Genomic DNA, 9,460 nt, shown 5'->3' with positions numbered 1-9,460 from the left:
GCTGTAGAGCCTGCACATCACAGCTAGAGGAGCCTGTGTGCTGCAGTGAAGAGTCTGCACAGCTAAAATAAATAAGATACAATAAAATTTGAAACTGTCACCTATATGTTACAAAAAGCATGTGCATTTGTAAAACAGTTTAAAAAAATAAATAGTCAAATGTCAGGTCACTTGTCCCTTTCTCAGAAGACTTCCTTGAGTGCCCATCTAGAGTATCAGCCTTGTCAGTATTTGTTATGTATATTCATTTGTACACATTTATTGTGTGTTTTACTAATGAGAACCTTCAAGAAACGTGAAACTTGACTCCTTTGTTGCTTTCCGGTGGGTGCTTAGTCGCTCAGCCGTGTCCGACTCTGCAACCTCGTGAACTAAGCCTGCCAGACTCCTCTGTCCATGGGATTCTTCAGGCAAGAATACTGGAGTGAGTTGCCATTTCCTACTCCAGGGGATCTTCCCGATCCAGGGATCGAACCCGCGTGTCCTGTGTCTCCTGCGCTGCAGGCGAGTTCTTTGCCTGCTGAGCCATCCGGGAAGCATTACTGCTTTAGGCCAGTGCAAATGTGACAATTTAAAGTGTTACTTGAAGACTGGATGCCTGTTCAGGTTTCTCCTCAGTAATGAATTTGTGACCAATTTTAATATGCAATGTCCACATGGATTCATGTTGATGTATGGCAAAACCAATACAATATTGTAAAGTAATTAGCCTCTAATTAAAATAAATAAATTTAAATTAAAAAATAAAAAAGCAACTATAATACTATATCTCATCTAAAAATTGGATAGTAAAAATTCATTAAATATACAAAAAATAATTAAAAAATAAATATGCAATGTCATATACAAATTTTATAATTTTATGTAAATGTGCAATTTTATGATTTTGAACCAAATTGAATATTCAGTGTTATATACAAATTTTGCAATTTTCTATAAACATGCAATTTAAAGAATTTGTGGCCAAATTAAATATGCAATGTTGTATACAAATTTTATAATTTTATATAAATAAGCAATTGGATGAATTTGTGACCAAATTACATGGCAGTTACATAGAAATTTTCCAATTTTATATAAATATGCAATTTCATGACTTTGTGACTAAATTAAATATGTGATGTTATATACAAATAGTATAATTTTATATATAGTTTTATACATTTTGACAAATGTGGAATGTTATAAAAAGTATAAAAACTATCAAAATGTTATGAAATATACAATTTTATGAATTTGTGACCAAATTAAATATGTAATTGTATATAAAAAGAGGCATGTGTGTGTTTTTCCCCCATCCTCTGGTTCTCTGGAGCAGTTCTGAGTGAAGGGTACAGGGGTGTGTTCTTGCTGTGTGACCCACTCCTTCCTTCTCCCTTTATGCCTCAGGCTCATCTTGCATGGGTGTGTCTTCTGCTCTGACTCAAGATTTCCAGATGCCAGATTCCTGGGGGACTGGAATTCAGCCCCTCCTCTGTCCGCCTCCTCCCCGCTCTTCCCCTGGGAGAGAGGCCCCAGCCTGGCCAGGCTCCTGCACAGCCTCCCCGCTGTGGTGTCTCTGAGTCCTGTCTGGGCCTGCTGGGCTCCCTGGAGGTGCAGACTGGCTCTGACAGAGCTGTTGGGAAGGGCTAGTGGGGCCCTGCTTGCTGGGGTTCTTCTGTGGCCCCTCACTTGTGAGCCTCCTGCCACTCTGGGGCCACCTTCCCCTTCTGTCCCTGCTGTCCTTTCTGCATCCTCATCACAGTGGGTCTGGTGGCTCAGCCCTGCAACCTCATGGAGACACAACTCCCTTCCCCTGGACCTTAGGATAGGATCCCCCACCCACCTAGATTTCCTGGGGGAGCCCCGTGGTCCCAGCCCTGTCCCCTTTCCCAGAGCACAGGTGCTCGTGCAGAGCTGCACACCCCCTGACTGCCCCCACTCCTGCCTGTGAACGATTACATATTATATCAGGAGTGGGAAGAAAAATATTTTAGATCACAAATCAGGAGGAAGAGGTGAATTTATAATTACTTGAGAATAAATTCTTGAAAAGCAGTGTTGCCTGTGTGAGACCCCTATATCAGATCACCTAAGTTGTCCTTGAATGGAGAAGACTGACTGGGCCTCCATTTGTTTTTGTGTCTGTTAACACTTTATGAGAAACTCAGGGGTTGGGGGTGGGGGGGGTGAGGGTGTTAGGGGCAATATTATATAATCAACAGGCTTGAGCTTCCCTGGTGGCTTACATGATAAAGAGTCTGCCTGCAATGCAGGAGCCACGGGTCCAATCCCGGGGTCTGGAAGATCTCCTGGAGAAGGAAATGGCAACCCACTCCAGCATTCTTGATTGGAGAATCCCATGGACAGAAGAGCCTGGCAAGTCCCAGCCCATGGGGTCACAAGGAGTCGGATATGACTGAGCGACTAACATTTCACATATGGGATGCATCTGAGCAGTTTTACAGGATAGGTAAGAGCACGTATTAGTGCAATTAACCTAAAATTTAGTGTTTTAAAACTACAGCCTTATTCTTGTTGTTCAGTCACTCAGTCATGTCCGACTCTGTGACCCCATAGACTGCAGCATGCCAGACTTCCCTGTCCTTCACCATCTCGAAGAGTTTGTTCTAACTCATGTCCACTGAGTCGGTGATGCCATCCAACCATCTCATCCTGTTGACTACTTCTTTTCATGCCTTCAATCTTTCCCAGCATCAGAGTCTTTTCAAGTGAGTCAGCTCTTCCCATCAGGTGGCCAAAGTATTGGAGCTTCAGCTTCAGCATCAGTCGAATATTCAGGGTTGATTTCCTTCAAGATTGACTGGTTTGATCTCCTTGCTGTTCAAGGGACTCTCCTGAGTCTTCTCCAACACCATGGTTAAACAAGCATCAGTTCTTCGGTGCTCAGCCTTCTTTATGGTCCTGCTTTCACATCCGTACATGACTACTGGAAATACTAGAGTGTTGACCAGATGGATCTTTGTCGGCAAAGTGATGTCTCTGTTTTCTAAAACGGTGTCTAGGTTTGTCACAGCCTTTATTACATCACCATTTCTAATGGTTCAGTGTAGGTTGGTTCTCTGATACTGAGTCTGACCAGACTGGGGCTGTGGTCCCTTCAAGGCCTGAATGGAAAAGGACGTGCTTCCAAGCTTACACATGAGGTGGGGCTGGATTCAGTTCTTGGGGCAGTTGGCAGGAGGCTGTCCTTTGTCCTTGTGATGTGGGCCTCTCCATTTATTGTTTAGTCGTCACTCAGTCATGTCAGACTCTGTGAAACCCCATGGCCTGTAGCCTACCAGGCTCCTATGTCCGTGGAATTCTCCAGGCAAGAATACTGGAGTGGGTTGCTATTTCTTTCTCCAGGAGATCTTCCCAACCCAGGGATCAAACCCAAGTCTCCTGCATTGGCGGGCGGATTCTTCACGGCTGAGCCACCAGGGAACCCAGTCCTCTCCATATGTCTGTGTGTACCTGCTAAGTCGCTTCAGCTGTGTCAGACCCTTTGCGACCCTATACCAGGCTCCCTCTGTCCATGGGATTCTCCAGGCAAGAATACTGGAGTAGGTTGCCATGCCTTCCTCCAGGGGATCTTTCTGATTCAGGGATTGAACTGGCATCTCTTAGGTCTCTAGCAATGACAAGCGGGTTTGTTACCCCCAATGCCACCAGGGAAGCCCGGACCTCTCCATAGGGCTGAACAAAACATGGCGGCTTGTTTCATCAGAGCAAGTGAGCAACTCGGCGAAGGAGGGTGGGGTGTGGGAGCTGGGGAGGAGTCACCATCCTTTTACCCTGATCTTGAGACATCCCATTGCTTCTGTTGATCCATTTCTCGGTATTTTGTCTGAAATTCTGACAGGTCTGAGATCCTACTTGCGAGTTAGTGAGTTTTATTACCACAGTTATTTATGTGAGTCTTTATGAGTGTGCATGTATACCTGGGTAGCATGTATATACCAGTATACAAGTGTATGTGTATGCATACAAACATACATGCTAGCCAACTGTGCACACACCATCCCGTCGTGAGATCTGGATCAAGGATCAGACTGTTTCGTTGCCGAGTAAACGTAGCCCTGGTTCCCCACAGCGGGAGAGGGTAGAGGCACGTGTACCTGTGTGTGCAGTGGGGTTTATGCATCAATTCCAGGTTATGAAACTCAGAGCTTAAATAGATGGCTGACACATCTACTCCTGCTCTCCTCCTCAGTAAGAAAGATCCTGTATTTTCTTCTGGAATAGAAACAAAGTCTCTTTTGGAGGAAAGAAGCCTAGAATGTGAGTACACGGCCGTGATTGGCAGGGGACAACCTCTAGTCCCTACAGGGCAGTAGCCAACCTCTCCCTTCTAAGGCATGTTGCATGCTAAGTCGCTTCAGTCATGTCTAACTCTTTGCAACCTTATGGACCTTAGCCCACCAGGCTTCTTTGTTCATGGGATTCGCCAGGCAAGAATACTGGAGTGGGTTGCCATGCTCTCTTCCAGAGGATCTTCTTGGCCCAGAGATGGAACCAGCATCTCTTAGGTCTCCTGCACTGATAGGGAGGGTTCTTTACCACTAGCACCACCTGAAAAGTCCTGCTAACCAAACAGCCTTTAAGCAAAGTTGTCCACAATCTTTGCTCAAAAAACATAAACTTTAAGCAAATCTGAAAAATGTCATGCCCATTTTGTACATTGAAGATAATAGGATTAAAGGCCAGAAATTTGTCCCCAGTAGTAAAGATAAGCAGGGTGCACACAGTCTCTCTACCTGGATGTTAAACATTCAGTCTATGGAATTTCATTAAATACATATAAACTTCTAAAGATTTTTTGACATCCCCCAATAGTTTGAGTTAGACAAATAGAAAATACAAAACTCAGTTTTTGGAATAGATTTCCACAAAAACATGAAGTGACTTTTCACCCATCCCTTTCCTGGATCCTGAGTCATCTTTGCCTGTTTTTTCTTAACTCCTCAGCCTCAGGTTTTACCATGTCTCAGCACTTGACTGCTCTTCCTCTGGTTTCTTTTGTCTTTTCTGTCCCCTTGGGCACACCTCATGCTCTCCCTGCTGAATCACAGCAAAAGGTCTCTGGCTTTGACAGCTCTCTCTGTCCTCCATTATGCTATGATCCCACAGGAGTCTGGAATCTTCCTGATGCAAACCACTTCCCAGGATTTCCACCCCTCCCTCCCTGGAGAGTGTCCAGACAATGTCTTATTAAGCACTTGGCTTTTGCTCCATTCTCTGAGTTGCTGAAACCATTTCCACACTAATGAGGATTTTAGTCTACCTTTTAGGCTTGTTAAATAATCATGGATTATAGAGACATTTGGGCTTCCCCGGTGGCTCAGATGGTGAGGAATCTGCCTGCAATGCAGGAGACCTGGGTTCAATCCCTGTTGGGAAGATCCCCTGGAGAAGGGAATGGCAACCCATTCCAATGTTCTTGTCTGGAGAACCGCCTGGACAGAGAAGCCTGGCAAGCTACAGTTTGTGGGTTGCAAAGAGTTGGACACAACTGAGTGACTAAGACACATATAGACACTTATGTGACAAAATGTTTTTGTAGTATTATTCAAATGTCAAAAACTTCAAAATAATTAAAATGTTCCCAACGGGATCCCGGTTAAGTTACTGGTGTTAGACCCATACAGTATGTTAGGGAGTTATCAAAAGTAACGTAGCAAAATAATTAATGAAATGAAAAAATGTTGGGAAAAAAGTGTTTAAAAATGTTAAGAGGAAAAAACAAGATTATTAATAGTATTTACCTGTGGTGGTTTTAAGGCAGGTGCATAAATTCTTTGATCTTTTTCTTTCAAGATATATAGCTGAACATGTGGTGCAATTAGTGACTCATCTGTAATCATCAGGACATGGCAGAGGTGGCTATGCATGACCAGCTGCTAGAACTGGGCTCTCCCTTCCAGATCGAAGGGCCAGCAACAAGCCAGCACAGCAAACAGGTCCTCAGGACAGCCCGGTAACCGTCTTTTAGGGCACACAGCCATGTCAAAGGGGTCCATGTCCACGTAGGGCATTTGGCCCAGAGTCAAAAGCTAGCTCCCACAGCATCACTCTGAAGGCCCACAGGTCACTGGCACTGGAGAACTCATTATTAACCAGACTTTCAAGGGCCGTCCACCAAACCCGCCTGTTTTCATTGTCCCCCAGGCATTGACACAGTCCATGGGAAACAAGTCTCTGCAGACGGCATTGTCTGTGATCTTAACTTGAAGTGTGTCCTCAGCGATACAGTTCCTAACAGCCACATCTTGGTGGATGACTTCCCTGCTGGACAGACAGCTCATTCCTCAGGCAATCTGAACAGTCATGTGAACCAAGTCTTGTTGAGAAACTGCCTGTGGATTATGGGCCTCTACTAATTGGCACTGCCATAAAAACAATCTAAGATTCCCCCAATTCATGTAAGCCAATATCCCCATGGGCTTTTCTCCTTCTATACACACCCTGGTGATAGGAAGAAGATTTCTGTGATGAAGACCTCATAGCTTACAACTCTCAGTGAGCATCATTGTCACCTGAATTTCAGAAGCTTGATCTTTAACTGTTTTTACAAATACTTGCTTTTCTTTATTTGGATCTTTTTCTTTTTTCCCTTTAGCCACAGACTTTATTGTTTGAATATTTGCAACTATTATTCTATACACTTTTAATTTCTTCCAAAACGCTATGCTCCATATTGCTAGGTCACTTCACTCTCCATTTTATTCTACGTTTCCATCAAGCAGTGTTTCCCCAAATCGCAATCTGCCTGATTGTGTGTTGTTGTTGTTCAGTTGCTAAGTTGTGTCTGTCTCTTTGTGATGCCATGGACTGTAGGCCCCCAGGCTCCTCTGACCATGAGATTTCCCAGGCAAGAATACTGGAGTGGGCTGCCATTCTTTCTCCATATTTGGATCTTTTTCATCTACTAAAACCCCATGGAAAATATGCTCAAAAGTATCTTATTGAAGTTCATCTTTTAGAAGTATCCTCTCCCTGGATATTGCATTACCCTTCACCTTAGCGTTGGCCTCCAAAAGAGTGACACTTCTCAGGTCATTCTTCTGTCTTCTGTCTTCAGAACCCTTCTTGAGTGCAAATAAAAACGAAAAACCAAACTCTGTTGCTATGTCAGATTCGATATCATCAACATAGTTCAGAAGTGACAATGCAAAGCAATTTTTTAAAGAAAAGCATGTTTATTATGCAATCTCAGACAAAGTGCAATCAGGAGGGAACCTGATTATACTTTAAAAGAAAATGCACTCAGGAGTGAGTCTGGAATCAGCAGCAGCTTTGGTATTTGTTGGACTGTCATCCTCAGCCACTTTTGCCAAAACACGCAGAATGGATGGGTCTGGTGCCCTGTCTGCTGGGCTGCAGGCCCAATTTCTTAACACAGGGCAGACTAACTGGGCCAGCCACCCCTGTGCTCAGTGGGCAAAGCTGATCACTCTCCTGTCCTCGTGGGGCCAGCGGGAGGGATTGACTGAAGACAAAGCACCGTGGGTTACACTTCAGAGGGGTGTGCTGCAGGAGGAGGGTGCCGGTTTTACTGATTGCAGCCCCATCCACTTCTTCTTCCATCTTCCTGGCTTCCTCCAGTTCTGGATTTAACACCAATTAACGTCAACTTTGGCCCCTTACCTCGATTTCTCAGGAATTTGATCTGGCTATAAATAGGAAGAGGAAAAAAATAAATAAATAAGAAAACCTTTTTGCTGTGCTCAAAGACTCTGCATAACCATCCTGCTTTTAAAAAACAGAGTATAGCACCAGAACACTACATCTTATTCCCTTTCATTTCCTTTTATAATCGTTGAAAATCACATGAGGTGCTTTGGCCGAAAGTCAAGCTTGTTCTAGACCAGTGACTACCCTATAAAGCCACAATTACATGAAGGCTCTGCAGAGCTCCACCTTCTCACCCCACGGCACAAACCCCAGTTCCTAGCTAGAGACCTGGGCCAGGATGCATTTCTTGGTCAGCCTGCTCTCTTACCTTCTTCTAAGCAAAAGCAGGAAATCTGGAAATGAGTTTTCTAAAATAAAGCAAGGCACGTTCAGGAGATGGTTCAAATGGCAATAATTTCGTACTAATTGTTTTTCTAGATCATTTGAGGTGCTGGAGAAGACTCATGAGAGTCCTTTGGACAACAAGGATTTTGGCCAACTGATGGGAAGAACTGACTCATTGGAAAAGACCCTGATGCTGGGAAAGATTGAGGGCAGGAGGAGAAGGGAGTGACAGAGGATGAGATGCTTGGATGGCATCACCGACTCAGTGGACATGAGTTTGAGCAGACTCTGGGAGATAGTGAAGGACAGGGAAGCCTGGCATGCTGCCGTGCATGGGGTAACAGAGTCGGACACAACTGAGTGACGGAACAACAGCAACAAATGAGGATTAAAGTCATGGACATTGGATGCTCAGTGTATGGGACCATTGAATAAATTCACTCTGTTACTGTTGAATCACTGTGATTACTGCAAATGTAGAAACTGCCTGGAATTCCCCTTTCAAAAAAAATTTTTTTTTTTTAGGACTTCGATGTTGGGCCTGTGGTTAAGCATTCACCTGCCAATGCAGGGGAGACAGGTTCTGTCCTTGGTCCAGGGATATCCCACCTGCCATGGGGCGACTACGCCGGTGTGCCATAACTACTGAAGCCCACAAGCTCTGCAGCCCATGCTCCAAAACAAGAGAATCCACATCAATGAGAAGCCCGTGCATTGTATCTAGAGAAAGCCTGAGCATAGCAATAAGATCCAGTGCAGCCAAAAATAAATAAATACGTGAAAAAATAAAAAAAAGATTAGTTCATGTCTAAAAAACAATTAGCATTGTTCAAGGAAATGCTTGCTTACAAGCATTTGGTTTGCTGGGAGAAATAATTACACTAAAGTAAATTTTATCATATTAAAAAGGCCTCTCTTATAAACAGGGTCAAACATTGTATATTTTAAAATAATATTTATTATATGTTTTGTTAGACATATTTGCTGCAGAAGATTAGAATGATACATATATATAGAAACCTCACTGTTTTTCCATCATCTAGACATAGCATTCTCAGCACATTCAGTTCAGTTCAGTCGCTCAGTCATGTCCGACTCTTTGTGACCCCATGAATCGAAGCATGCCAGACCTCCCTGTCCATCACCAACTCCTCGAGTTCACCCAAACTCATGTCCATTGAGTCCATGATGCCATCCAGCCATCTCATCCTCTGTCGTCCCCTTCTCCTCTTGCCCCCAATCCCTCCCAGCACCAGAGACTTTTCCAGTGAGTCAACTCTTTGCATGAGGTGGCCACAATATTGGAGTTTCAGCTTCAGCATCAGTCCCTCCAATGAACACCCAGGACTGACCTCCTTTAGGATGGACTGATTGGATCTCCTTGAAGCCCAAGGGACTCTCAAGAGTCTTCTCCAGTTCAAAAGCATCAATTCCTCAGCCCTCAGCTTTCTTCACAGTC

At 44.1% G+C, this 9,460-nt stretch overlaps 1 long non-coding RNA gene across 1 annotated transcript; it reads left to right on the top strand.

Annotated features, from left to right (window-relative positions):
* Positions 1–6: 6 nt before the first annotated feature.
* LOC133252867 (uncharacterized) lies at positions 7–8,457 on the top strand. Its single transcript, XR_009738101.1, has 2 exons — positions 7–4,263; positions 8,095–8,457. It is a non-coding gene; the product is annotated as an uncharacterized LOC133252867 (long non-coding RNA).
* The last annotated feature ends 1,003 nt before the right edge of the window (positions 8,458–9,460 follow it).

The sequence above is a fragment of the Bos javanicus genome, chromosome 8 (assembly GCF_032452875.1).
Source record: "Bos javanicus breed banteng chromosome 8, ARS-OSU_banteng_1.0, whole genome shotgun sequence".
In the NCBI taxonomy this organism is placed as follows: domain Eukaryota; kingdom Metazoa; phylum Chordata; class Mammalia; order Artiodactyla; family Bovidae; genus Bos; species Bos javanicus.
The sequence above is the reverse complement of the archived record's forward strand: the minus strand, read 5'-3'. Positions and strand labels throughout refer to the sequence as shown.